The sequence below is a fragment of the Engystomops pustulosus genome, chromosome 9 (genome assembly GCF_040894005.1).
Source record: "Engystomops pustulosus chromosome 9, aEngPut4.maternal, whole genome shotgun sequence".
Taxonomy (NCBI): domain Eukaryota; kingdom Metazoa; phylum Chordata; class Amphibia; order Anura; family Leptodactylidae; genus Engystomops; species Engystomops pustulosus.
This window is the reverse complement of record NC_092419.1, coordinates 65436087-65456888: the sequence shown is the minus strand read 5'-3', so window position 1 is coordinate 65456888 and position 20802 is coordinate 65436087. Positions and strand designations below refer to the sequence as shown.

Here is a 20802-nt window from a genome sequence, read left to right as displayed (position 1 = left end):
ACTAACACAATTTTCAGGTTCAAAAAGGTCAACAGAACTTGGGATTCCCAGCCAGTCTCCCATGCTGGTACTTGCCAAGCCTTAAGCTGCATTGCTGCTGCGATCTGACGAGAGCAGGCACATTCAGCTTAGAATGGCCGTTGACAGCAGCTGTTCAATTTGAACCTTCTTTTACTATCTCATAGAGAAACTAACACAATTTTCAGGTTCAAAAAGGTCAACAGAACTTGGGATTCCCAGCCAGTCTCCCATGCTGGTTTTTGCCAAGCCTTAAGCTGCATTGCTGCTGCGATCTGACGAGAGCAGGCACATTCAGCTTAGAATGGCCGTTGACAGCAGCTGTTCAATTTGAACCTTCTTTTACCATCTTTGACAGAGAAACTAACAATTTTCAGGTTCAAAAAGGTCAACGGAACTTGGGATTCCCAGCCAGTCTCCCATGCTGGTACTTGCCAAGCCTTAAGCTGCATTGCTGCTGCGATCTGACGAGAGCAGGCACATTCAGCTTAGAATGGCCGTTGACAGCAGCTGCCTAATTTCTACTTTCTTTTACTATCTCATAGAGAAACTAACACAATTTTCAGGTTCAAAAAGGTCAAGAGAACTTGGGATTCCCAGCCAGACTCCCATGCTGGTACTTGCCAAGCCTTAAGCTGCAACGCTGCTGCGATCTGACAAGAGCATGCACATTCAGCTTAGAATGGCAGTTGACAGCAGCTGTTCAATTTGAACCTTCTTTTACTATCTCATAGAGAAACTAACACAATTTTCAGGTTCAAAAAGTCAATGGAACTTGGGATTCCCAGCCAGTCTCCCATGCTGGTACTTGCCAAGCCTTAAGCTGCATTGCTGCTGCGATCTGACGAGAGCAGGCGCATTCAGCTTAGAATGGCCGTTGACAGCAGCTGTTCAATTTGAACCTTCTTTTACTATCTCATAGAGAAACTAACACAATTTTCAGGTTAAAAAAAGGTCAACGGAACTTATGATTCCCAGCCAGTCTCCCATGCTGGTACTTGCCAAGCCTTAAGCTGCATTGCTGCTGCGATCTGACGAGAGCAGGCACATTCAGCTTAGAATGGCCGTTGACAGCAGCTGTTCAATTTGAACCTTCTTTTACTATCTCATAGAGAAACTAACACAATTTTCAGGTTCAAAAAGGTCAACGGAACTTGGGACTCCCAGCCAGTCTCCCATGCTGGTACTTGCCAAGCCTTAAGCTGCATTGCTGCTGCGATCTGACGAGAGCAGGCACATTAAGCTTAGTAGAATGGCCGTTGACAGCAGTTGTTCAATTTGAACCTTCTTTTACTATCTCATAGAGAAACTAACACGATTTTCAGGTTCAAAAATGTCAACAGAACTTGGGATTCCCAGCCAGTCTCCCATGCTGGTACTTGCAAAGCCTTAAGCTGCATTGCTGCTGCGATCTGACCAGAGCATGCACATTCAGCTTAGAATGGCTGTTGACAGCAGCTGTTCAATTTGAACCTTCTTTTACTATCTCATAGAGAAACTAACACAATTTTCAGGTTCAAAAAGGTCAACGGAACTTGGGATTCCCAGCTAGTCTCCCATGCTGGTACTTGCCAAGCCTTAAGCTGCATTGCTGCTGCGATCTGACGAGAGCAGGCACATTCAGCTTAGAATGGCCGTTGACAGCAACTGTTCAATTTGAACCTTATTTTACTACCTCATAGAGAAACTAACACAATTTTCAGGTTCAAAAAGGTCAACAGAACTTAGGATTCCCAGCCAGTCTCCCATGCTGGTACTTGCCAAGCCTTAAGCTGCATTGCTGCTGCGATCTGACGAGAGCAGGCACATTCAGCTTAGAATGGCCGTTGACAGCAGCTGTTCAATTTGAACCTTCTTTTACTATCTCATAGAGAAACTAACACAATTTTCAGGTTCAAAAAGGTCAACGGAACTTGGGACTCCCAGCCAGTCTCCCATGCTGGTACTTGCCAAGCCTTAAGCTGCATTGCTGCTGCGATCTGACGAGAGCAGGCACATTAAGCTTAGTAGAATGGCCGTTGACAGCAGTTGTTCAATTTGAACCTTCTTTTACTATCTCATAGAGAAACTAACACGATTTTCAGGTTCAAAAATGTCAACAGAACTTGGGATTCCCAGCCAGTCTCCCATGCTGGTACTTGCAAAGCCTTAAGCTGCAACGCTGCTGCGATCTGACCAGAGCATGCACATTCAGCTTAGAATGGCCGTTGACAGCAGCTGCTCAATTTGAACCTTCTTTTACTATCTCATAGAGAAACTAACTCAATTTTCAGGTTCAAAAAGGTCAATGGAACTTGGGATTCCCAGCCAGTCTCCCATGCTGGTACTTGCCAAGCCTTAGCTTAGAATGGGCGTTGACAGCAGCTGTTCAATTTGAACCTTCTTTTACTATCTCATAGAGAAACTAACACAATTTTCAGGTTCAAAAAGGTCAACAGAACTTGGGATTCCCAGCCAGTCTCCCATGCTGGTACTTGCCAAACCTTAAGCTGCATTGCTGCTGCGTTCTGACGAGAGCAGGCACATTCAGCTTAGAATGGCCGTTGACAGCAGCTGTTCAATTTGAACCTTCTTTTACCATCTTTGACAGAGAAACTAACAATTTTCAGGTTCAAAAAGGTCAACAGAACGTGGGATTTCCAGCCAGTCTCCCATGCTGGTACTTGCCAAGCCTTAAGCTGCATTGCTGCTGCGATCTGACGAGAGCAGGCACATTCAGCTTAGAATGGCCGTTGACAGCAGCTGCCTAATTTCTACTTTCTTTTACTATCTCATAGAGAAACTAACACAATTTTCAGGTTCAAAAAGGTCAACAGAACTTGGGATTCCCAAGCAGTCTCCCATGCTGGTACTTGCCAAGCCTTAAGCTGCAACGCTGCTGCGATCTGACAAGAGCATGCACATTCAGCTTAGAATGGCCGTTGACAGCAGCTGTTCAATTTGAACCTTCTTTTACTATCTCATAGAGAAACTAACACATTTTCAGGTTCAAAAAGGTCAACGGAACTTGGGATTCCCAGCCAGTCTCCCATGCTGGTACTTGCCAAGCCTTAAGCTGCATTGCTGCTGCGATCTGATGAGAGCAGGCACATTCAGCTTAGAATGGCCGTTGACAGCAGCTGTTCAATTTGAACCTTCTTTTACTATCTCATAGAGAAACTAACTCAATTTTCAGGTTCAAAAAGGTCAATGGAACTTGGGATTCCCAGCCAGTCTCCCATGCTGGTACTTGCCAAGCCTTAGCTTAGAATGGGCGTTGACAGCAGCTGTTCAATTTGAACCTTCTTTTACTATCTCATAGAGAAACTAACACAATTTTCAGGTTCAAAAAGGTCAACGGAACTTGGGATTCCCAGCCAGTCTCCCATGCTGGTACTTGCCAAGCCTTAAGCTGCATTGCTGCTGCGATCTGACGAGAGCAGGCACATTCAGCTTAGAATGGCCGTTGACAGCAGCTGTTCAATTTGAACCTTCTTTTACTATCTCATAGAGAAACTAATACAATTTTCAGGTTCAAAAAGGTCAACAGAACTTGGGATTCCCAGCCAGTCTCCCATGCTGGTACTTGCCAAGCCTTAAGCTGCATTGCTGCTGCGATCTGACGAGAGCAGGCACATTCAGCTTAGAATGGCCGTTGACAGCAGCTGTTCAGTTTGAACCTTCTTTTACTATCTCATAGAGAAACTAACACAATTTTCAGGTTCAAAAAGGTCAACAGAACTTGGGATTCCCAGCCAGTCTCCCATGCTGGTACTTGCCAAGCCTTAAGCTGCATTGCTGCTGCGATCTGACGAGAGGAGGCACATTCAGCTTAGAATGGCCGTTGACAGCAGCTGTTCAATTTGAACCTTCTTTTACTATCTCATAGAGAAACTAACACAATTTTCAGGTTCAAAAAGGTCAACAGAACTTGGGATTCCCAGCCAGTCTCCCATGCTGGTTTTTGCCAAGCCTTAAGCTGCATTGCTGCTGCGATCTGACGATAGCAGGCACATTCAGCTTAGAATGGCCGTTGACAGCAGCTGTTCAATTTGAACCTTCTTTTACCATCTTTGACAGAGAAACTAACAATTTTCAGGTTCAAAAAGGTCAACGGAACTTGGGATTCCCAGCCAGTCTCCCATGCTGGTACTTGCCAAGCCTTAAGCTGCATTGCTGCTGCGATCTGACGAGAGCAGGCACATTCAGCTTAGAATGGCCGTTGACAGCAGCTGCCTAATTTCTACTTTGTTTTACTATCTCATAGAGAAACTAACACAATTTTCAGGTTCAAAAAGGTCAAGAGAACTTGGGATTCCCAGCCAGACTCCCATGCTGGTACTTGCCAAGCCTTAAGCTGCAACGCTGCTGCGATCTGACAAGAGCATGCACATTCAGCTTAGAATGGCAGTTGACAGCAGCTGTTCAATTTGAACCTTCTTTTACTATCTCATAGAGAAACTAACACAATTTTCAGGTTCAAAAAGTCAATGGAACTTGGGATTCCCAGCCAGTCTCCCATGCTGGTACTTGCCAAGCCTTAAGCTGCATTGCTGCTGCGTTCTGACGAGAGCAGGCACATTCAGCTTAGAATGGCCGTTGACAGCAGCTGTTCAATTTGAACCTTCTTTTACCATCTTTGACAGAGAAACTAACAATTTTCAGGTTCAAAAAGGGCAACAGAACGTGGGATTCCCAGCCAGTCTCCCATGCTGGTACTTGCCAAGCCTTAAGCTGCATTGCTGCTGCGATCTGACGAGAGCAGGCACATTCAGCTTAGAATGGCCGTTGACAGCAGCTGCCTAATTTCTACTTTCTTTTACTATCTCATAGAGAAACTAACACAATTTTCAGGTTCAAAAAGGTCAACAGAACTATGGATTCCCAAGCAGTCTCCCATGCTGGTACTTGCCAAGCCTTAAGCTGCAACGCTGCTGCGATCTGACAAGAGCATGCACATTCAGCTTAGAATGGCCGTTGACAGCAGCTGTTCAATTTGAACCTTCTTTTACTATCTCATAGAGAAACTAACACATTTTCAGGTTCAAAAAGGTCAACGGAACTTGGGATTCCCAGCCAGTCTCCCATGCTGGTACTTGCCAAGCCTTAAGCTGCATTGCTGCTGCGATCTGATGAGAGCAGGCACATTCAGCTTAGAATGGCCGTTGACAGCAGCTGTTCAATTTGAACCTTCTTTTACTATCTCATAGAGAAACTAACTCAATTTTCAGGTTCAAAAAGGTCAATGGAACTTGGGATTCCCAGCCAGTCTCCCATGCTGGTACTTGCCAAGCCTTAGCTTAGAATGGGCGTTGACAGCAGCTGTTCAATTTGAACCTTCTTTTACTATCTCATAGAGAAACTAACACAATTTTCAGGTTCAAAAAGGTCAACAGAACTTGGGATTCCCAGCCAGTCTCCCATGCTGGTACTTGCCAAGCCTTAAGCTGCATTGCTGCTGCGATCTGACGAGAGCAGGCACATTCAGCTTAGAATGGCCGTTGACAGCAGCTGTTCAATTTGAACCTTCTTTTACTATCTCATAGAGAAACTAATACAATTTTCAGGTTCAAAAAGGTCAACAGAACTTGGGATTCCCAGCCAGTCTCCCATGCTGGTACTTGCCAAGCCTTAAGCTGCATTGCTGCTGCGATCTGACGAGAGCAGGCACATTCAGCTTAGAATGGCCGTTGACAGCAGCTGTTCAATTTGAACCTTCTTTTACTATCTCATAGAGAAACTAACACAATTTTCAGGTTCAAAAAGGTCAATGGAACTTGGGATTCCCTGCCAGTCTCCCATGCTGGTACTTGCCAAGCCTTAAGCTGCATTGCTGCTGCGATCTGACGAGAGCAGGCACATTCAGCTTAGAATGGCCATTGACAGCAGCTGTTCAATTTGAACCTTCTTTTACTATCTCATAGAGAAACTAACACAATTTTCAGGTTCAAAAAGGTCAACAGAACTTGGGATTCCCAGTCAGTCTCCCATGCTGGTACTTGCCAAGCCTTAAGCTGCATCGCTGCTGCGATCTGACAAGAGCACACACATTCAGCTTAGAAGGGCCGTTGACAGCAGCTGTTCAATTTGAACCTTCTTTTACTATCTCATAGAGAAACTAACACAATTTTCAGGTTCAAAAAGGTCAACAGAACTTGGGATTCCCAGCCAGTCTCCCATGCTGGTACTTGCCAAGCCTTAAGCTGCATTGCTGATGCGATCTGACGAGAGCAGGCACATTCAGCTTAGAATGGCCGTTGACAGCAGCTGTTCAATTTGAACCTTCTTTTACTATCTCATAGAGAAAATAACACAATTTTCAGGTTCAAAAAGGTCAACAGAACTTGGGATTTCCAGCCAGTCTCCCATGCTGGTACTTGCCAAACCTTAAGCTGCATTGCTGCTGCGATCTGACGAAAGCAGGCACATTCAGCTTAATATGGCCGTTGACAGCAGCTGTTCAATTTGAACCTTCTTTTACCATCTTTGACAGAGAAACTAACAATTTTTTTTAGGTTCAAAAAGGTCAACGGAACGTGGGATTCCCAGCCAGTCTCCCATGCTGGTACTTGCCAAGCCTTAAGCTGCATTGCTGCTGCGATCTGACGAGAGCAGGCACATTCAGCTTAGAATGGCCGTTGACAGCAGCTGCCTAATTTCTACTTTCTTTTACTATCTCATAGAGAAACTAACACAATTTTCAGGTTCAAAAAGGTCAACAGAACTTGGGATTCCCAGCCAGTCTCCCATGCTGGTACTTGCCAAGCCTTAAGCTGCAACGCTGCTGCGATCTGACAAGAGCATGCACATTCAGCTTAGAATGGCCGTTGACAACAGCTGTTCAATTTGAACCTTCTTTTACTATCTCATAGAGAAACTAACACATTTTCAGGTTCAAAAAGGTCAACGGAACTTGGGATTCCCAGCCAGTCTCCCATGCTGGTACTTGCCAAGCCTTAAGCTGCAACGCTGCTGCGATCTGACAAGAGCATGCACATTCAGCTTAGAATGGCCGTTGACAGCAGCTGTTCAATTTGAACCTTCTTTTACTATCTCATAGAGAAACTAACTCAATTTTCAGGTTCAAAAAGGTCAATGGAACTTGGGATTCCCAGCCAGTCTCCCATGCTGGTACTTGCCAAGCCTTAGCTTAGAATGGGCGTTGACAGCAGCTGTTCAATTTTAACCTTCTTTTACTATCTCATAGAGAAACTAACACAATTTTCAGGTTCAAAAAGGTCAACAGAACTTGGGATTCCCAGCCAGTCTCCCATGCTGGTACTTGCCAAGCCTTAAGCTGCAACGCTGCTGCGATCTGACGAGAGCAGGCACATTCAGCTTAGAATGGCCGTTGACAGCAGCTGTTCAATTTGAACCTTCTTTTACTATCTCATAGAGAAACTAACACAATTTTCAGGCTCAAAAAGGTCAACGGAACTTAGGATTCCCAGCCAGTCTCCCATGCTGGTACATGCCAAGCCTTAAGCTGCATTGCTGCTGCGATCTGACGAGAGCAGGCACATTCAGCTTAGAATGGCCGTTGACAGCAGCTGTTCAGTTTGAACCTTCTTTTACTATCTCATAGAGAAACTAACACAATTTTCAGGTTCAAAAAGGTCACCAGAACTTGGGATTCCCAGCCAGTCTCCCATGCTGGTACTTGCCAAGCCTTAAGCTGCATTGCTGCTGCGATCTGACGAGAGCAGGCACATTCAGCTTAGAATGGCCGTTGACAGCAGCTGTTCAATTTGAACCTTCTTTTACTATCTCATAGAGAAACTAACACAATTTTCAGGTTCAAAAAGGTCAACAGAACTTGGGATTCCCAGCCAGTCTCCCATGCTGGTTTTTGCCAAGCCTTAAGCTGCATTGCTGCTGCGATCTGACGAGAGCAGGCACATTCAGCTTAGAATGGCCGTTGACAGCAGCTGTTCAATTTGAACCTTCTTTTACCATCTTTGACAGAGAAACTAACAATTTTCAGGTTCAAAAAGGTCAACGGAACTTGGGATTCCCAGCCAGTCTCCCATGCTGGTACTTGCCAAGCCTTAAGCTGCATTGCTGCTGCGATCTGACGAGAGCAGGCACATTCAGCTTAGAATGGCCGTTGACAGCAGCTGCCTAATTTCTACTTTGTTTTACTATCTCATAGAGAAACTAACACAATTTTCAGGTTCAAAAAGGTCAAGAGAACTTGGGATTCCCAGCCAGACTCCCATGCTGGTACTTGCCAAGCCTTAAGCTGCAACGCTGCTGCGATCTGACAAGAGCATGCACATTCAGCTTAGAATGGCAGTTGACAGCAGCTGTTCAATTTGAACCTTCTTTTACTATCTCATAGAGAAACTAACACAATTTTCAGGTTCAAAAAGTCAATGGAACTTGGGATTCCCAGCCAGTCTCCCATGCTGGTACTTGCCAAGCCTTAAGCTGCATTGCTGCTGCGATCTGACGAGAGCAGGCGCATTCAGCTTAGAATGGCCGTTGACAGCAGCTGTTCAATTTGAACCTTCTTTTACTATCTCATAGAGAAACTAACACAATTTTCAGGTTAAAAAAAGGTCAACGGAACTTATGATTCCCAGCCAGTCTCCCATGCTGGTACTTGCCAAGCCTTAAGCTGCATTGCTGCTGCGATCTGACGAGAGCAGGCACATTCAGCTTAGAATGGCCGTTGACAGCAGCTGTTCAATTTGAACCTTCTTTTACTATCTCATAGAGAAACTAACACAATTTTCAGGTTCAAAAAGGTCAACGGAACTTGGGACTCCCAGCCAGTCTCCCATGCTGGTACTTGCCAAGCCTTAAGCTGCATTGCTGCTGCGATCTGACGAGAGCAGGCACATTAAGCTTAGTAGAATGGCCGTTGACAGCAGTTGTTCAATTTGAACCTTCTTTTACTATCTCATAGAGAAACTAACACGATTTTCAGGTTCAAAAATGTCAACAGAACTTGGGATTCCCAGCCAGTCTCCCATGCTGGTACTTGCAAAGCCTTAAGCTGCATTGCTGCTGCGATCTGACCAGAGCATGCACATTCAGCTTAGAATGGCTGTTGACAGCAGCTGTTCAATTTGAACCTTCTTTTACTATCTCATAGAGAAACTAACACAATTTTCAGGTTCAAAAAGGTCAACGGAACTTGGGATTCCCAGCTAGTCTCCCATGCTGGTACTTGCCAAGCCTTAAGCTGCATTGCTGCTGCGATCTGACGAGAGCAGGCACATTCAGCTTAGAATGGCCGTTGACAGCAACTGTTCAATTTGAACCTTATTTTACTACCTCATAGAGAAACTAACACAATTTTCAGGTTCAAAAAGGTCAACAGAACTTAGGATTCCCAGCCAGTCTCCCATGCTGGTACTTGCCAAGCCTTAAGCTGCATTGCTGCTGCGATCTGACGAGAGCAGGCACATTCAGCTTAGAATGGCCGTTGAAAGCAGCTGTTCAATTTGAACCTTCTTTTACTATCTCATAGAGAAACTAACACAATTTTCAGGTTCAAAAAGGTCAACGGAACTTGGGACTCCCAGCCAGTCTCCCATGCTGGTACTTGCCAAGCCTTAAGCTGCATTGCTGCTGCGATCTGACGAGAGCAGGCACATTAAGCTTAGTAGAATGGCCGTTGACAGCAGTTGTTCAATTTGAACCTTCTTTTACTATCTCATAGAGAAACTAACACGATTTTCAGGTTCAAAAAGGTCAATGGAACTTGGGATTCCCAGCTAGTCTCCCATGCTGGTACTTGCCAAGCCTTAAGCTGCATTGCTGCTGCGATCTGACAAGAGCATGCACATTCAGCTTAGAATGGCTGTTGACAGCAGCTGTTCAATTTGAACCTTCTTTTACTATCTCATAGAGAAACTAACTCAATTTTCAGGTTCAAAAAGGTCAATGGAACTTGGGATTCCCAGCCAGTCTCCCATGCTGGTACTTGCCAAGCCTTAGCTTAGAATGGGCGTTGACAGCAGCTGTTCAATTTGAACCTTCTTTTACTATCTCATAGAGAAACTAACACAATTTTCAGGTTCAAAAAGGTCAACGGAACTTGGGATTCCCAGCCAGTCTCCCATGCTGGTACTTGCCAAACCTTAAGCTGCATTGCTGCTGCGATCTGACGAGAGCAGGCACATTCAGCTTAGAATGGCCGTTGACAGCAGCTGTTCAATTTGAACCTTCTTTTACCATCTTTGACAGAGAAACTAACAATTTTCAGGTTCAAAAAGGTCAACAGAACATGGGATTCCCAGCCAGTCTCCCATGCTGGTACTTGCCAAGCCTTAAGCTGCATTGCTGCTGCGATCTGACGAGAGCAGGCACATTCAGCTTAGAATGGCCGTTGACAGCAGCTGCCTAATTTCTACTTTCTTTTACTATCTCATAGAGAAACTAACACAATTTTCAGGTTCAAAAAGGTCAACAGAACTTGGGATTCCCAGGCAGTCTCCCATGCTGGTACTTGCCAAGCCTTAAGCTGCAACGCTGCTGCGATCTGACAAGAGCATGCACATTCAGCTTAGAATGGCCGTTGACAGCAGCTGTTCAATTTGAACCTTCTTTTACTATCTCATAGAGAAACTAACACATTTTCAGGTTCAAAAAGGTCAACGGAACTTGGGATTCCCAGCCAGTCTCCCATGCTGGTACTTGCCAAGCCTTAAGCTGCATTGCTGCTGCGATCTGATGAGAGCAGGCACATTCAGCTTAGAATGGCCGTTGACAGCAGCTGTTCAATTTGAACCTTCTTTTACTATCTCATAGAGAAACTAACTCAATTTTCAGGTTCAAAAAGGTCAATGGAACTTGGGATTCCCAGCCAGTCTCCCATGCTGGTACTTGCCAAGCCTTAGCTTAGAATGGGCGTTGACAGCAGCTGTTCAATTTGAACCTTCTTTTACTATCTCATAGAGAAACTAACACAATTTTCAGGTTCAAAAAGGTCAACGGAACTTGGGATTCCCAGCCAGTCTGCCATGCTGGTACTTGCCAAGCCTTAAGCTGCATTGCTGCTGCGATCTGACGAGAGCAGGCACATTCAGCTTAGAATGGCCGTTGACAGCAGCTGTTCAATTTGAACCTTCTTTTACTATCTCATAGAGAAACTAATACAATTTTCAGGTTCAAAAAGGTCAACAGAACTTGGGATTCCCAGCCAGTCTCCCATGCTGGTACTTGCCAAGCCTTAAGCTGCATTGCTGCTGCGATCTGACGAGAGCAGGCACATTCAGCTTAGAATGGCCGTTGACAGCAGCTGTTCAATTTGAACCTTCTTTTACTATCTCATAGAGAAACTAACACAATTTTCAGGTTCAAAAAGGTCAATGGAACTTGGGATTCCCTGCCAGTCTCCCATGCTGGTACTTGCCAAGCCTTAAGCTGCATTGCTGCTGCGATCTGACAAGAGCACACACATTCAGCTTAGAAGGGCCGTTGACAGCAGCTGTTCAATTTGAACCTTCTTTTACTATCTCATAGAGAAACTAACACAATTTTCAGGTTCAAAAAGGTCAACAGAACTTGGGATTCCCAGCCAGTCTCCCATGCTGGTACTTGCCAAGCCTTAAACTGCATTGCTGCTGCGATCTGACGAGAGCAGGCACATTCAGCTTAGAATGGCCGTTGACAGCAGCTGTTCAATTTGAACCTTCTTTTACTATCTCATAGAGAAACTAACACAATTTTCAGGTTCAAAAAGGTCAACAGAACTTGGGATTCCCAGCCAGTCTCCCATGCTGGTACTTGCCAAACCTTAAGCTGCATTGCTGCTGCGATCTGACGAGAGCAGGCACATTCAGCTTAATATGGCCGTTGACAGCAGCTGTTCAATTTGAACCTTCTTTTACCATCTTTGACAGAGAAACTAACAATTTTCAGGTTCAAAAAGGTCAACGGAACGTGGGATTCCCAGCCAGTCTCCCATGCTGGTACTTGCCAAGCCTTAAGCTGCATTGCTGCTGCGATCTGACGAGAGCAGGCACATTCAGCTTAGAATGGCCGTTGACAGCAGCTGCCTAATTTCTACTTTCTTTTACTATCTCATAGAGAAACTAACACAATTTTCAGGTTCAAAAAGGTCAACAGAACTTGGGATTCCCAGCCAGTCTCCCATGCTGGTACTTGCCAAGCCTTAAGCTGCAACGCTGCTGCGATCTGACAAGAGCATGCACATTCAGCTTAGAATGGCCGTTGACAGCAGCTGTTCAATTTGAACCTTCTTTTACTATCTCTTAGAGAAACTAACACATTTTCAGGTTCAAAAAGGTCAACGGAACTTGGGATTCCCAGCCAGTCTCCCATGCTGGTACTTGCCAAGCCTTAAGCTGCAACGCTGCTGCGATCTGACAAGAGCATGCACATTCAGCTTAGAATGGCCGTTGACAGCAGCTGTTCAATTTGAACCTTCTTGTACTATCTCATAGAGAAACTAACTCAATTTTCAGGTTCAAAAAGGTCAATGGAACTTGGGATTCCCAGCCAGTCTCCCATGCTGGTACTTGCCAAGCCTTAGCTTAGAATGGGCGTTGACAGCAGCTGTTCAATTTGAACCTTCTTTTACTATCTCATAGAGAAACTAACACAATTTTCAGGTTCAAAAAGGTCAACAGAACTTGGGATTCCCAGCCAGTCTCCCATGCTGGTACTTGCCAAACCTTAAGCTGCATTGCTGCTGCGTTCTGACGAGAGCAGGCACATTCAGCTTAGAATGGCCGTTGACAGCAGCTGTTCAATTTGAACCTTCTTTTACCATCTTTGACAGAGAAACTAACAATTTTCAGGTTCAAAAAGGTCAACAGAACGTGGGATTTCCAGCCAGTCTCCCATGCTGGTACTTGCCAAGCCTTAAGCTGCATTGCTGCTGCGATCTGACGAGAGCAGGCACATTCAGCTTAGAATGGCCGTTGACAGCAGCTGCCTAATTTCTACTTTCTTTTACTATCTCATAGAGAAACTAACACAATTTTCAGGTTCAAAAAGGTCAACAGAACTTGGGATTCCCAAGCAGTCTCCCATGCTGGTACTTGCCAAGCCTTAAGCTGCAACGCTGCTGCGATCTGACAAGAGCATGCACATTCAGCTTAGAATGGCCGTTGACAGCAGCTGTTCAATTTGAACCTTCTTTTACTATCTCATAGAGAAACTAACACATTTTCAGGTTCAAAAAGGTCAACGGAACTTGGGATTCCCAGCCAGTCTCCCATGCTGGTACTTGCCAAGCCTTAAGCTGCATTGCTGCTGCGATCTGATGAGAGCAGGCACATTCAGCTTAGAATGGCCGTTGACAGCAGCTGTTCAATTTGAACCTTCTTTTACTATCTCATAGAGAAACTAACTCAATTTTCAGGTTCAAAAAGGTCAATGGAACTTGGGATTCCCAGCCAGTCTCCCATGCTGGTACTTGCCAAGCCTTAGCTTAGAATGGGCGTTGACAGCAGCTGTTCAATTTGAACCTTCTTTTACTATCTCATAGAGAAACTAACACAATTTTCAGGTTCAAAAAGGTCAACGGAACTTGGGATTCCCAGCCAGTCTCCCATGCTGGTACTTGCCAAGCCTTAAGCTGCATTGCTGCTGCGATCTGACGAGAGCAGGCACATTCAGCTTAGAATGGCCGTTGACAGCAGCTGTTCAATTTGAACCTTCTTTTACTATCTCATAGAGAAACTAATACAATTTTCAGGTTCAAAAAGGTCAACAGAACTTGGGATTCCCAGCCAGTCTCCCATGCTGGTACTTGCCAAGCCTTAAGCTGCATTGCTGCTGCGATCTGACGAGAGCAGGCACATTCAGCTTAGAATGGCCGTTGACAGCAGCTGTTCAATTTGAACCTTCTTTTACTATCTCATAGAGAAACTAACACAATTTTCAGGTTCAAAAAGGTCAATGGAACTTGGGATTCCCTGCCAGTCTCCCATGCTGGTACTTGCCAAGCCTTAAGCTGCATTGCTGCTGCGATCTGACGAGAGCAGGCACATTCAGCTTAGAATGGCCATTGACAGCAGCTGTTCAATTTGAACCTTCTTTTACTATCTCATAGAGAAACTAACACAATTTTCAGGTTCAAAAAGGTCAACAGAACTTGGGATTCCCAGTCAGTCTCCCATGCTGGTACTTGCCAAGCCTTAAGCTGCATCGCTGCTGCGATCTGACAAGAGCACACACATTCAGCTTAGAAGGGCCGTTGACAGCAGCTGTTCAATTTGAACCTTCTTTTACTATCTCATAGAGAAACTAACACAATTTTCAGGTTCAAAAAGGTCAACAGAACTTGGGATTCCCAGCCAGTCTCCCATGCTGGTACTTGCCAAGCCTTAAGCTGCATTGCTGCTGCGATCTGACGAGAGCAGGCACATTCAGCTTAGAATGGCCGTTGACAGCAGCTGTTCAATTTGAACCTTCTTTTACTATCTCATAGAGAAACTAACACAATTTTCAGGTTCAAAAAGGTCAACAGAACTTGGGATTTCCAGCCAGTCTCCCATGCTGGTACTTGCCAAACCTTAAGCTGCATTGCTGCTGCGATCTGACGAAAGCAGGCACATTCAGCTTAATATGGCCGTTGACAGCAGCTGTTCAATTTGAACCTTCTTTTACCATCTTTGACAGAGAAACTAACAATTTTCAGGTTCAAAAAGGTCAATGGAACGTGGGATTCCCAGCCAGTCTCCCATGCTGGTACTTGCCAAGCCTTAAGCTGCATTGCTGCTGCGATCTGACGAGAGCAGGCACATTCAGCTTAGAATGGCCGTTGACAGCAGCTGCCTAATTTCTACTTTCTTTTACTATCTCATAGAGAAACTAACACAATTTTCAGGTTCAAAAAGGTCAACAGAACTTGGGATTCCCAGCCAGTCTCCCATGCTGGTACTTGCCAAGCCTTAAGCTGCAACGCTGCTGCGATCTGACAAGAGCATGCACATTCAGCTTAGAATGGCCGTTGACAGCAGCTGTTCAATTTGAACCTTCTTTTACTATCTCATAGAGAAACTAACACATTTTCAGGTTCAAAAAGGTCAACGGAACTTGGGATTCCCAGCCAGTCTCCCATGCTGGTACTTGCCAAGCCTTAAGCTGCAACGCTGCTGCGATCTGACAAGAGCATGCACATTCAGCTTAGAATGGCCGTTGACAGCAGCTGTTCAATTTGAACCTTCTTTTACTATCTCATAGAGAAACTAACTCAATTTTCAGGTTCAAAAAGGTCAATGGAACTTGGGATTCCCAGCCAGTCTCCCATGCTGGTACTTGCCAAGCCTTAGCTTAGAATGGGCGTTGACAGCAGCTGTTCAATTTGAACCTTCTTTTACTATCTCATAGAGAAACTAACACAATTTTCAGGTTCAAAAAGGTCAACAGAACTTGGGATTCCCAGCCAGTCTCCCATGCTGGTACTTGCCAAGCCTTAAGCTGCAACGCTGCTGCGATCTGACGAGAGCAGGCACATTCAGCTTAGAATGGCTGTTGACAGCAGCTGTTCAATTTGAACCTTCTTTTACTATCTCATAGAGAAACTAACACAATTTTCAGGCTCAAAAAGGTCAACGGAACTTAGGATTCCCAGCCAGTCTCCCATGCTGGTACATGCCAAGCCTTAAGCTGCATTGCTGCTGCGATCTGACGAGAGCAGGCACATTCAGCTTAGAATGGCCGTTGACAGCAGCTGTTCAGTTTGAACCTTCTTTTACTATCTCATAGAGAAACTAACACAATTTTCAGGTTCAAAAAGGTCAACAGAACTTGGGATTCCCAGCCAGTCTCCCATGCTGGTACTTGCCAAGCCTTAAGCTGCATTGCTGCTGCGATCTGACGAGAGCAGGCACATTCAGCTTAGAATGGCCGTTGACAGCAGCTGTTCAATTTGAACCTTCTTTTACTATCTCATAGAGAAACTAACACAATTTTCAGGTTCAAAAAGGTCAACAGAACTTGGGATTCCCAGCCAGTCTCCCATGCTGGTTTTTGCCAAGCCTTAAGCTGCATTGCTGCTGCGATCTGACGAGAGCAGGCACATTCAGCTTAGAATGGCCGTTGACAGCAGCTGTTCAATTTGAACCTTCTTTTACCATCTTTGACAGAGAAACTAACAATTTTCAGGTTCAAAAAGGTCAACGGAACTTGGGATTCCCAGCCAGTCTCCCATGCTGGTACTTGCCAAGCCTTAAGCTGCATTGCTGCTGCGATCTGACGAGAGCAGGCACATTCAGCTTAGAATGGCCGTTGACAGCAGCTGCCTAATTTCTACTTTGTTTTACTATCTCATAGAGAAACTAACACAATTTTCAGGTTCAAAAAGGTCAAGAGAACTTGGGATTCCCAGCCAGACTCCCATGCTGGTACTTGCCAAGCCTTAAGCTGCAACGCTGCTGCGATCTGACAAGAGCATGCACATTCAGCTTAGAATGGCAGTTGACAGCAGCTGTTCAATTTGAACCTTCTTTTACTATCTCATAGAGAAACTAACACAATTTTCAGGTTCAAAAAGTCAATGGAACTTGGGATTCCCAGCCAGTCTCCCATGCTGGTACTTGCCAAGCCTTAAGCTGCATTGCTGCTGCGATCTGACGAGAGCAGGCGCATTCAGCTTAGAATGGCCGTTGACAGCAGCTGTTCAATTTGAACCTTCTTTTACTATCTCATAGAGAAACTAACACAATTTTCAGGTTAAAAAAAGGTCAACGGAACTTATGATTCCCAGCCAGTCTCCCATGCTGGTACTTGCCAAGCCTTAAGCTGCATTGCTGCTGCGATCTGACGAGAGCAGGCACATTCCGCTTAGAATGGCCGTTGACAGCAGCTGTTCAATTTGAACCTTCTTTTACTATCTCATAGAGAAACTAACACAATTTTCAGGTTCAAAAAGGTCAACGGAACTTGGGATTCCCAGCCAGTCTCCCATGCTGGTACTTGCCAAGCCTTAAGCTGCATTGCTGCTGCGATCTGACCAGAGCAGGCACATTCAGCTTAGAATGGCTGTTGACAGCAGCTGTTCAATTTGAACCTTCTTTTACTATCTCATAGAGAAACTAACACAATTTTCAGGTTCAAAAAGGTCAACGGAACTTGGGATTCCCAGCTAGTCTCCCATGCTGGTACTTGCCAAGCCTTAAGCTGCATTGCTGCTGCGATCTGACGAGAGCAGGCACATTCAGCTTAGAATGGCCGTTGACAGCAACTGTTCAATTTGAACCTTATTTTACTACCTCATAGAGAAACTAACACAATTTTCAGGTTCAAAAAGGTCAACAGAACTTAGGATTCCCAGCCAGTCTCCCATGCTGGTACTTGCCAAGCCTTAAGCTGCATTGCTGCTGCGATCTGACGAGAGCAGGCACATTCAGCTTAGAATGGCCGTTGACAGCAGCTGTTCAATTTGAACCTTCTTTTACTATCTCATAGAGAAACTAACACAATTTTCAGGTTCAAAAAGGTCAACGGAACTTGGGACTCCCAGCCAGTCTCCCATGCTGGTACTTGCCAAGCCTTAAGCTGCATTGCTGCTGCGATCTGACGAGAGCAGGCACATTAAGCTTAGTAGAATGGCCGTTGACAGCAGTTGTTCAATTTGAACCTTCTTTTACTATCTCATAGAGAAACTAACACGATTTTCAGGTTCAAAAATGTCAACAGAACTTGGGATTCCCAGCCAGTCTCCCATGCTGGTACTTGCAAAGCCTTAAGCTGCATTGCTGCTGCGATCTGACCAGAGCATGCACATTCAGCTTAGAATGGCTGTTGACAGCAGCTGTTCAATTTGAACCTTCTTTTACTATCTCATAGAGAAACTAACACAATTTTCAGGTTCAAAAAGGTCAACGGAACTTGGGATTCCCAGCCAGTCTCCCATGCTGGTACTTGCCAAGCCTTAAGCTGCATTGCTGCTGCGATCTGACAAGAACATGCACATTCAGCTTAGAATGGCCGTTGACAGCAGCTGTTCAATTTGAACCTTCTTTTACTATCTCATAGAGAAACTAACTCAATTTTCAGGTTCAAAAAGGTCAATGGAACTTGGGATTCCCAGCCAGTCTCCCATGCTGGTACTTGCCAAGCCTTAGCTTAGAATGGGCGTTGACAGCAGCTGTTCAATTTGAACCTTCTTTTACTATCTCATAGAGAAACTAACACAATTTTCAGGTTCAAAAAGGTCAACGGAACTTGGGATTCCCAGTCAGTCTCCCATGCTGGTACTTGCCAAACCTTAAGCTGCATTGCTGCTGCGATCTGACGAGAGCAGGCACATTCAGCTTAGAATGGCCGTTGACAGCAGCTGTTCAATTTGAACCTTCTTTTACCATCTTTGACAGAGAAACTAACAATTTTCAGGTTCAAAAAGGTCAACAGAACATGGGATTCCCAGCCAGTCTCCCATGCTGGTACTTGCCAAGCCTTAAGCTGCATTGCTGCTGCGATCTGACGAGAGCAGGCACATTCAGCTTAGAATGGCCGTTGACAGCAGCTGCCTAATTTCTACTTTCTTTTACTATCTCATAGAGAAACTAACACAATTTTCAGGTTCAAAAAGGTCAACAGAACTTGGGATTCCCAGGCAGTCTCCCATGCTGGTACTTGCCAAGCCTTAAGCTGCAACGCTGCTGCGATCTGACAAGAGCATGCACATTCAGCTTAGAATGGCCGTTGACAGCAGCTGTTCAATTTGAACCTTCTTTTACTATCTCATAGAGAAACTAACACATTTTCAGGTTCAAAAAGGTCAACGGAACTTGGGATTCCCAGCCAGTCTCCCATGCTGGTACTTGCCAAGCCTTAAGCTGCATTGCTGCTGCGATCTGATGAGAGCAGGCACATTCAGCTTAGAATGGCCGTTGACAGCAGCTGTTCAATTTGAACCTTCTTTTACTATCTCATAGAGAAACTAACTCAATTTTCAGGTTCAAAAAGGTCAATGGAACTTGGGATTCCCAGCCAGTCTCCCATGCTGGTACTTGCCAAGCCTTAGCTTAGAATGGGCGTTGACAGCAGCTGTTCAATTTGAACCTTCTTTTACTATCTCATAGAGAAACTAACACAATTTTCAGGTTCAAAAAGGTCAACGGAACTTGGGATTCCCAGCCAGTCTCCCATGCTGGTACTTGCCAAGCCTTAAGCTGCATTGCTGCTGCGATCTGACGAGAGCAGGCACATTCAGCTTAGAATGGCCGTTGACAGCAGCTGTTCAATTTGAACCTTCTTTTACTATCTCATAGAGAAACTAATACAATTTTCAGGTTCAAAAAGGTCAACAGAACTTGGGATTCCCAGCCAGTCTCCCATGCTGGTACTTGCCAAGCCTTAAGCTGCATTGCTGCTGCGATCTGACGAGAGCAGGCACATTCAGCTTAGAATGGCCGTTGACAGCAGCTGTTCAATTTGAACCTTCTTTTACTATCTCATAGAGAAACTAACACAATTTTCAGGTTCAAAAAGGTCAATGGAACTTGGGATTCCCTGCCAGTCTCCCATGCTGGTACTTGCCAAGCCTTAAGCTGCATTGCTGCTGCGATCTGACGAGAGCAGGCACATTCAGCTTAGAATGGCCATTGACAGCAGCTGTTCAATTTGAACCTTCTTTTACTATCTCATAGAGAAACTAACACAATTTTCAGGTTCAAAAAGGTAAACAGAACTTGGGATTCCCAGTCAGTCTCCCATGCTGGTACTTGCCAAGCCTTAAGCTGCATCGCTGCTGCGATCTGACAAGAGCACACACATTCAGCTTAGAAGGGCCGTTGACAGCAGCTGTTCAATCTGAACCTTCTTTTACTATCTCATAGAGAAACTAACACAATTTTCAGGTTCAAAAAGGTCAACAGAACTTGGGATTCCCAGCCAGTCTCCCATGCTGGTACTTGCCAAGCCTTAAGCTGCATTGCTGCTGCGATCTGACGAGAGCAGGCACATTCAGCTTAGAATGGCCGTTGACAGCAGCTCTTCAATTTGAACCTTCTTTTACTATCTCATAGAGAAACTAACACAATTTTCAGGTTCAAAAAGGTCAACAGAACTTGGGATTTCCAGCCAGTCTCCCATGCTGGTACTTGCCAAACCTTAAGCTGCATTGCTGCTGCGATCTGACGAAAGCAGGCACATTCAGCTTAATATGGCCGTTGACAGCAGCTGTTCAATTTGAACCTTCTTTTACCATCTTTGACAGAGAAACTAACAATTTTCAGGTTCAAAAAGGTCAACGGAACGTGGGATTCCCAGCCAGTCTCCCATGCTGGTACTTGCCAAGCCTTAAGCTGCATTGCTGCTGCGATCTGACGAGAGCAGGCACATTCAGCTTAGAATGGCCGTTGACAGCAGCTGCCTAATTTCTACTTTCTTTTACTATCTCATAGAGAAACTAACACAATTTTCAGGTTCAAAAAGGTCAACAGAACTTGGTATTCCCAGCCAGTCTCCCATGCTGGTACTTGCCAAGCCTTAAGCTGCAACGCTGCTGCGATCTGACAAGAGCATGCACATTCAGCTTAGAATGGCCGTTGACAGCAGCTGTTCAATTTGAACCTTCTTTTACTATCTCATAGAGAAACTAACACATTTTCAGGTTCAAAAAGGTCAACGGAACTTGGGATTCCCAGCCAGTCTCCCATGCTGGTACTTGCCAAGCCTTAAGCTGCAACGCTGCTGCGATCTGACAAGAGCATGCACATTCAGCTTAGAATGGCCGTTGACAGCAGCTGTTCAATTTGAACCTTCTTTTACTATCTCATAGAGAAACTAACTCAATTTTCAGGTTCAAAAAGGTCAATGGAACTTGGGATTCCCAGCCAGTCTCCCATGCTGGTACTTGCCAAGCCTTAGCTT

The 20802-nt window shown here is 45.1% G+C and overlaps 53 pseudogenes; all 53 read right to left on the bottom strand.

Moving 5' to 3' along the window:
- Positions 1–26: 26 nt before the first annotated feature.
- On the bottom strand, positions 27–145 carry LOC140079639 (5S ribosomal RNA; annotated as a pseudogene).
- Positions 146–404: 259 nt separating this feature from the next.
- On the bottom strand, positions 405–523 carry LOC140098871 (5S ribosomal RNA; annotated as a pseudogene).
- Positions 524–971: 448 nt separating this feature from the next.
- Positions 972–1090, bottom strand: LOC140093014 (5S ribosomal RNA; annotated as a pseudogene).
- A 451-nt stretch (positions 1091–1541) lies between these two features.
- LOC140085151 (5S ribosomal RNA) lies at positions 1542–1660 on the bottom strand (annotated as a pseudogene).
- A 70-nt stretch (positions 1661–1730) lies between these two features.
- Positions 1731–1849, bottom strand: LOC140086780 (5S ribosomal RNA; annotated as a pseudogene).
- Positions 1850–2447: 598 nt separating this feature from the next.
- On the bottom strand, positions 2448–2566 carry LOC140084883 (5S ribosomal RNA; annotated as a pseudogene).
- Positions 2567–2636: 70 nt separating this feature from the next.
- LOC140098118 (5S ribosomal RNA) lies at positions 2637–2755 on the bottom strand (annotated as a pseudogene).
- A 258-nt stretch (positions 2756–3013) lies between these two features.
- Positions 3014–3132, bottom strand: LOC140099540 (5S ribosomal RNA; annotated as a pseudogene).
- A 217-nt stretch (positions 3133–3349) lies between these two features.
- On the bottom strand, positions 3350–3468 carry LOC140098870 (5S ribosomal RNA; annotated as a pseudogene).
- A 70-nt stretch (positions 3469–3538) lies between these two features.
- Positions 3539–3657, bottom strand: LOC140079638 (5S ribosomal RNA; annotated as a pseudogene).
- Positions 3658–3727: 70 nt separating this feature from the next.
- Positions 3728–3846, bottom strand: LOC140097271 (5S ribosomal RNA; annotated as a pseudogene).
- Positions 3847–4105: 259 nt separating this feature from the next.
- On the bottom strand, positions 4106–4224 carry LOC140098869 (5S ribosomal RNA; annotated as a pseudogene).
- A 447-nt stretch (positions 4225–4671) lies between these two features.
- On the bottom strand, positions 4672–4790 carry LOC140095823 (5S ribosomal RNA; annotated as a pseudogene).
- A 258-nt stretch (positions 4791–5048) lies between these two features.
- Positions 5049–5167, bottom strand: LOC140099528 (5S ribosomal RNA; annotated as a pseudogene).
- Positions 5168–5384: 217 nt separating this feature from the next.
- Positions 5385–5503, bottom strand: LOC140079637 (5S ribosomal RNA; annotated as a pseudogene).
- Positions 5504–5573: 70 nt separating this feature from the next.
- On the bottom strand, positions 5574–5692 carry LOC140079636 (5S ribosomal RNA; annotated as a pseudogene).
- A 448-nt stretch (positions 5693–6140) lies between these two features.
- On the bottom strand, positions 6141–6259 carry LOC140092609 (5S ribosomal RNA; annotated as a pseudogene).
- A 262-nt stretch (positions 6260–6521) lies between these two features.
- Positions 6522–6640, bottom strand: LOC140088613 (5S ribosomal RNA; annotated as a pseudogene).
- Positions 6641–7234: 594 nt separating this feature from the next.
- LOC140092271 (5S ribosomal RNA) lies at positions 7235–7353 on the bottom strand (annotated as a pseudogene).
- Positions 7354–7423: 70 nt separating this feature from the next.
- LOC140091877 (5S ribosomal RNA) lies at positions 7424–7542 on the bottom strand (annotated as a pseudogene).
- Positions 7543–7612: 70 nt separating this feature from the next.
- LOC140092824 (5S ribosomal RNA) lies at positions 7613–7731 on the bottom strand (annotated as a pseudogene).
- Positions 7732–7990: 259 nt separating this feature from the next.
- Positions 7991–8109, bottom strand: LOC140098867 (5S ribosomal RNA; annotated as a pseudogene).
- A 448-nt stretch (positions 8110–8557) lies between these two features.
- LOC140093013 (5S ribosomal RNA) lies at positions 8558–8676 on the bottom strand (annotated as a pseudogene).
- A 451-nt stretch (positions 8677–9127) lies between these two features.
- Positions 9128–9246, bottom strand: LOC140085140 (5S ribosomal RNA; annotated as a pseudogene).
- Positions 9247–9316: 70 nt separating this feature from the next.
- On the bottom strand, positions 9317–9435 carry LOC140094084 (5S ribosomal RNA; annotated as a pseudogene).
- A 598-nt stretch (positions 9436–10033) lies between these two features.
- Positions 10034–10152, bottom strand: LOC140086256 (5S ribosomal RNA; annotated as a pseudogene).
- A 70-nt stretch (positions 10153–10222) lies between these two features.
- On the bottom strand, positions 10223–10341 carry LOC140087735 (5S ribosomal RNA; annotated as a pseudogene).
- A 258-nt stretch (positions 10342–10599) lies between these two features.
- On the bottom strand, positions 10600–10718 carry LOC140099516 (5S ribosomal RNA; annotated as a pseudogene).
- A 217-nt stretch (positions 10719–10935) lies between these two features.
- LOC140088077 (5S ribosomal RNA) lies at positions 10936–11054 on the bottom strand (annotated as a pseudogene).
- Positions 11055–11124: 70 nt separating this feature from the next.
- On the bottom strand, positions 11125–11243 carry LOC140079635 (5S ribosomal RNA; annotated as a pseudogene).
- A 259-nt stretch (positions 11244–11502) lies between these two features.
- LOC140084807 (5S ribosomal RNA) lies at positions 11503–11621 on the bottom strand (annotated as a pseudogene).
- Positions 11622–11691: 70 nt separating this feature from the next.
- On the bottom strand, positions 11692–11810 carry LOC140089455 (5S ribosomal RNA; annotated as a pseudogene).
- Positions 11811–11880: 70 nt separating this feature from the next.
- LOC140088611 (5S ribosomal RNA) lies at positions 11881–11999 on the bottom strand (annotated as a pseudogene).
- A 594-nt stretch (positions 12000–12593) lies between these two features.
- Positions 12594–12712, bottom strand: LOC140084882 (5S ribosomal RNA; annotated as a pseudogene).
- A 70-nt stretch (positions 12713–12782) lies between these two features.
- LOC140098117 (5S ribosomal RNA) lies at positions 12783–12901 on the bottom strand (annotated as a pseudogene).
- Positions 12902–13159: 258 nt separating this feature from the next.
- Positions 13160–13278, bottom strand: LOC140099504 (5S ribosomal RNA; annotated as a pseudogene).
- A 217-nt stretch (positions 13279–13495) lies between these two features.
- Positions 13496–13614, bottom strand: LOC140098866 (5S ribosomal RNA; annotated as a pseudogene).
- Positions 13615–13684: 70 nt separating this feature from the next.
- On the bottom strand, positions 13685–13803 carry LOC140079633 (5S ribosomal RNA; annotated as a pseudogene).
- Positions 13804–14251: 448 nt separating this feature from the next.
- Positions 14252–14370, bottom strand: LOC140079632 (5S ribosomal RNA; annotated as a pseudogene).
- A 972-nt stretch (positions 14371–15342) lies between these two features.
- Positions 15343–15461, bottom strand: LOC140093129 (5S ribosomal RNA; annotated as a pseudogene).
- Positions 15462–15531: 70 nt separating this feature from the next.
- LOC140091876 (5S ribosomal RNA) lies at positions 15532–15650 on the bottom strand (annotated as a pseudogene).
- Positions 15651–15720: 70 nt separating this feature from the next.
- On the bottom strand, positions 15721–15839 carry LOC140079631 (5S ribosomal RNA; annotated as a pseudogene).
- Positions 15840–16098: 259 nt separating this feature from the next.
- Positions 16099–16217, bottom strand: LOC140098865 (5S ribosomal RNA; annotated as a pseudogene).
- Positions 16218–16854: 637 nt separating this feature from the next.
- Positions 16855–16973, bottom strand: LOC140098729 (5S ribosomal RNA; annotated as a pseudogene).
- A 70-nt stretch (positions 16974–17043) lies between these two features.
- LOC140085128 (5S ribosomal RNA) lies at positions 17044–17162 on the bottom strand (annotated as a pseudogene).
- Positions 17163–17232: 70 nt separating this feature from the next.
- On the bottom strand, positions 17233–17351 carry LOC140086779 (5S ribosomal RNA; annotated as a pseudogene).
- A 787-nt stretch (positions 17352–18138) lies between these two features.
- Positions 18139–18257, bottom strand: LOC140085373 (5S ribosomal RNA; annotated as a pseudogene).
- A 70-nt stretch (positions 18258–18327) lies between these two features.
- On the bottom strand, positions 18328–18446 carry LOC140087734 (5S ribosomal RNA; annotated as a pseudogene).
- A 258-nt stretch (positions 18447–18704) lies between these two features.
- Positions 18705–18823, bottom strand: LOC140099491 (5S ribosomal RNA; annotated as a pseudogene).
- Positions 18824–19040: 217 nt separating this feature from the next.
- On the bottom strand, positions 19041–19159 carry LOC140098864 (5S ribosomal RNA; annotated as a pseudogene).
- A 70-nt stretch (positions 19160–19229) lies between these two features.
- Positions 19230–19348, bottom strand: LOC140079630 (5S ribosomal RNA; annotated as a pseudogene).
- Positions 19349–19796: 448 nt separating this feature from the next.
- LOC140079629 (5S ribosomal RNA) lies at positions 19797–19915 on the bottom strand (annotated as a pseudogene).
- Positions 19916–20174: 259 nt separating this feature from the next.
- On the bottom strand, positions 20175–20293 carry LOC140088610 (5S ribosomal RNA; annotated as a pseudogene).
- Positions 20294–20802: the final 509 nt, after the last annotated feature.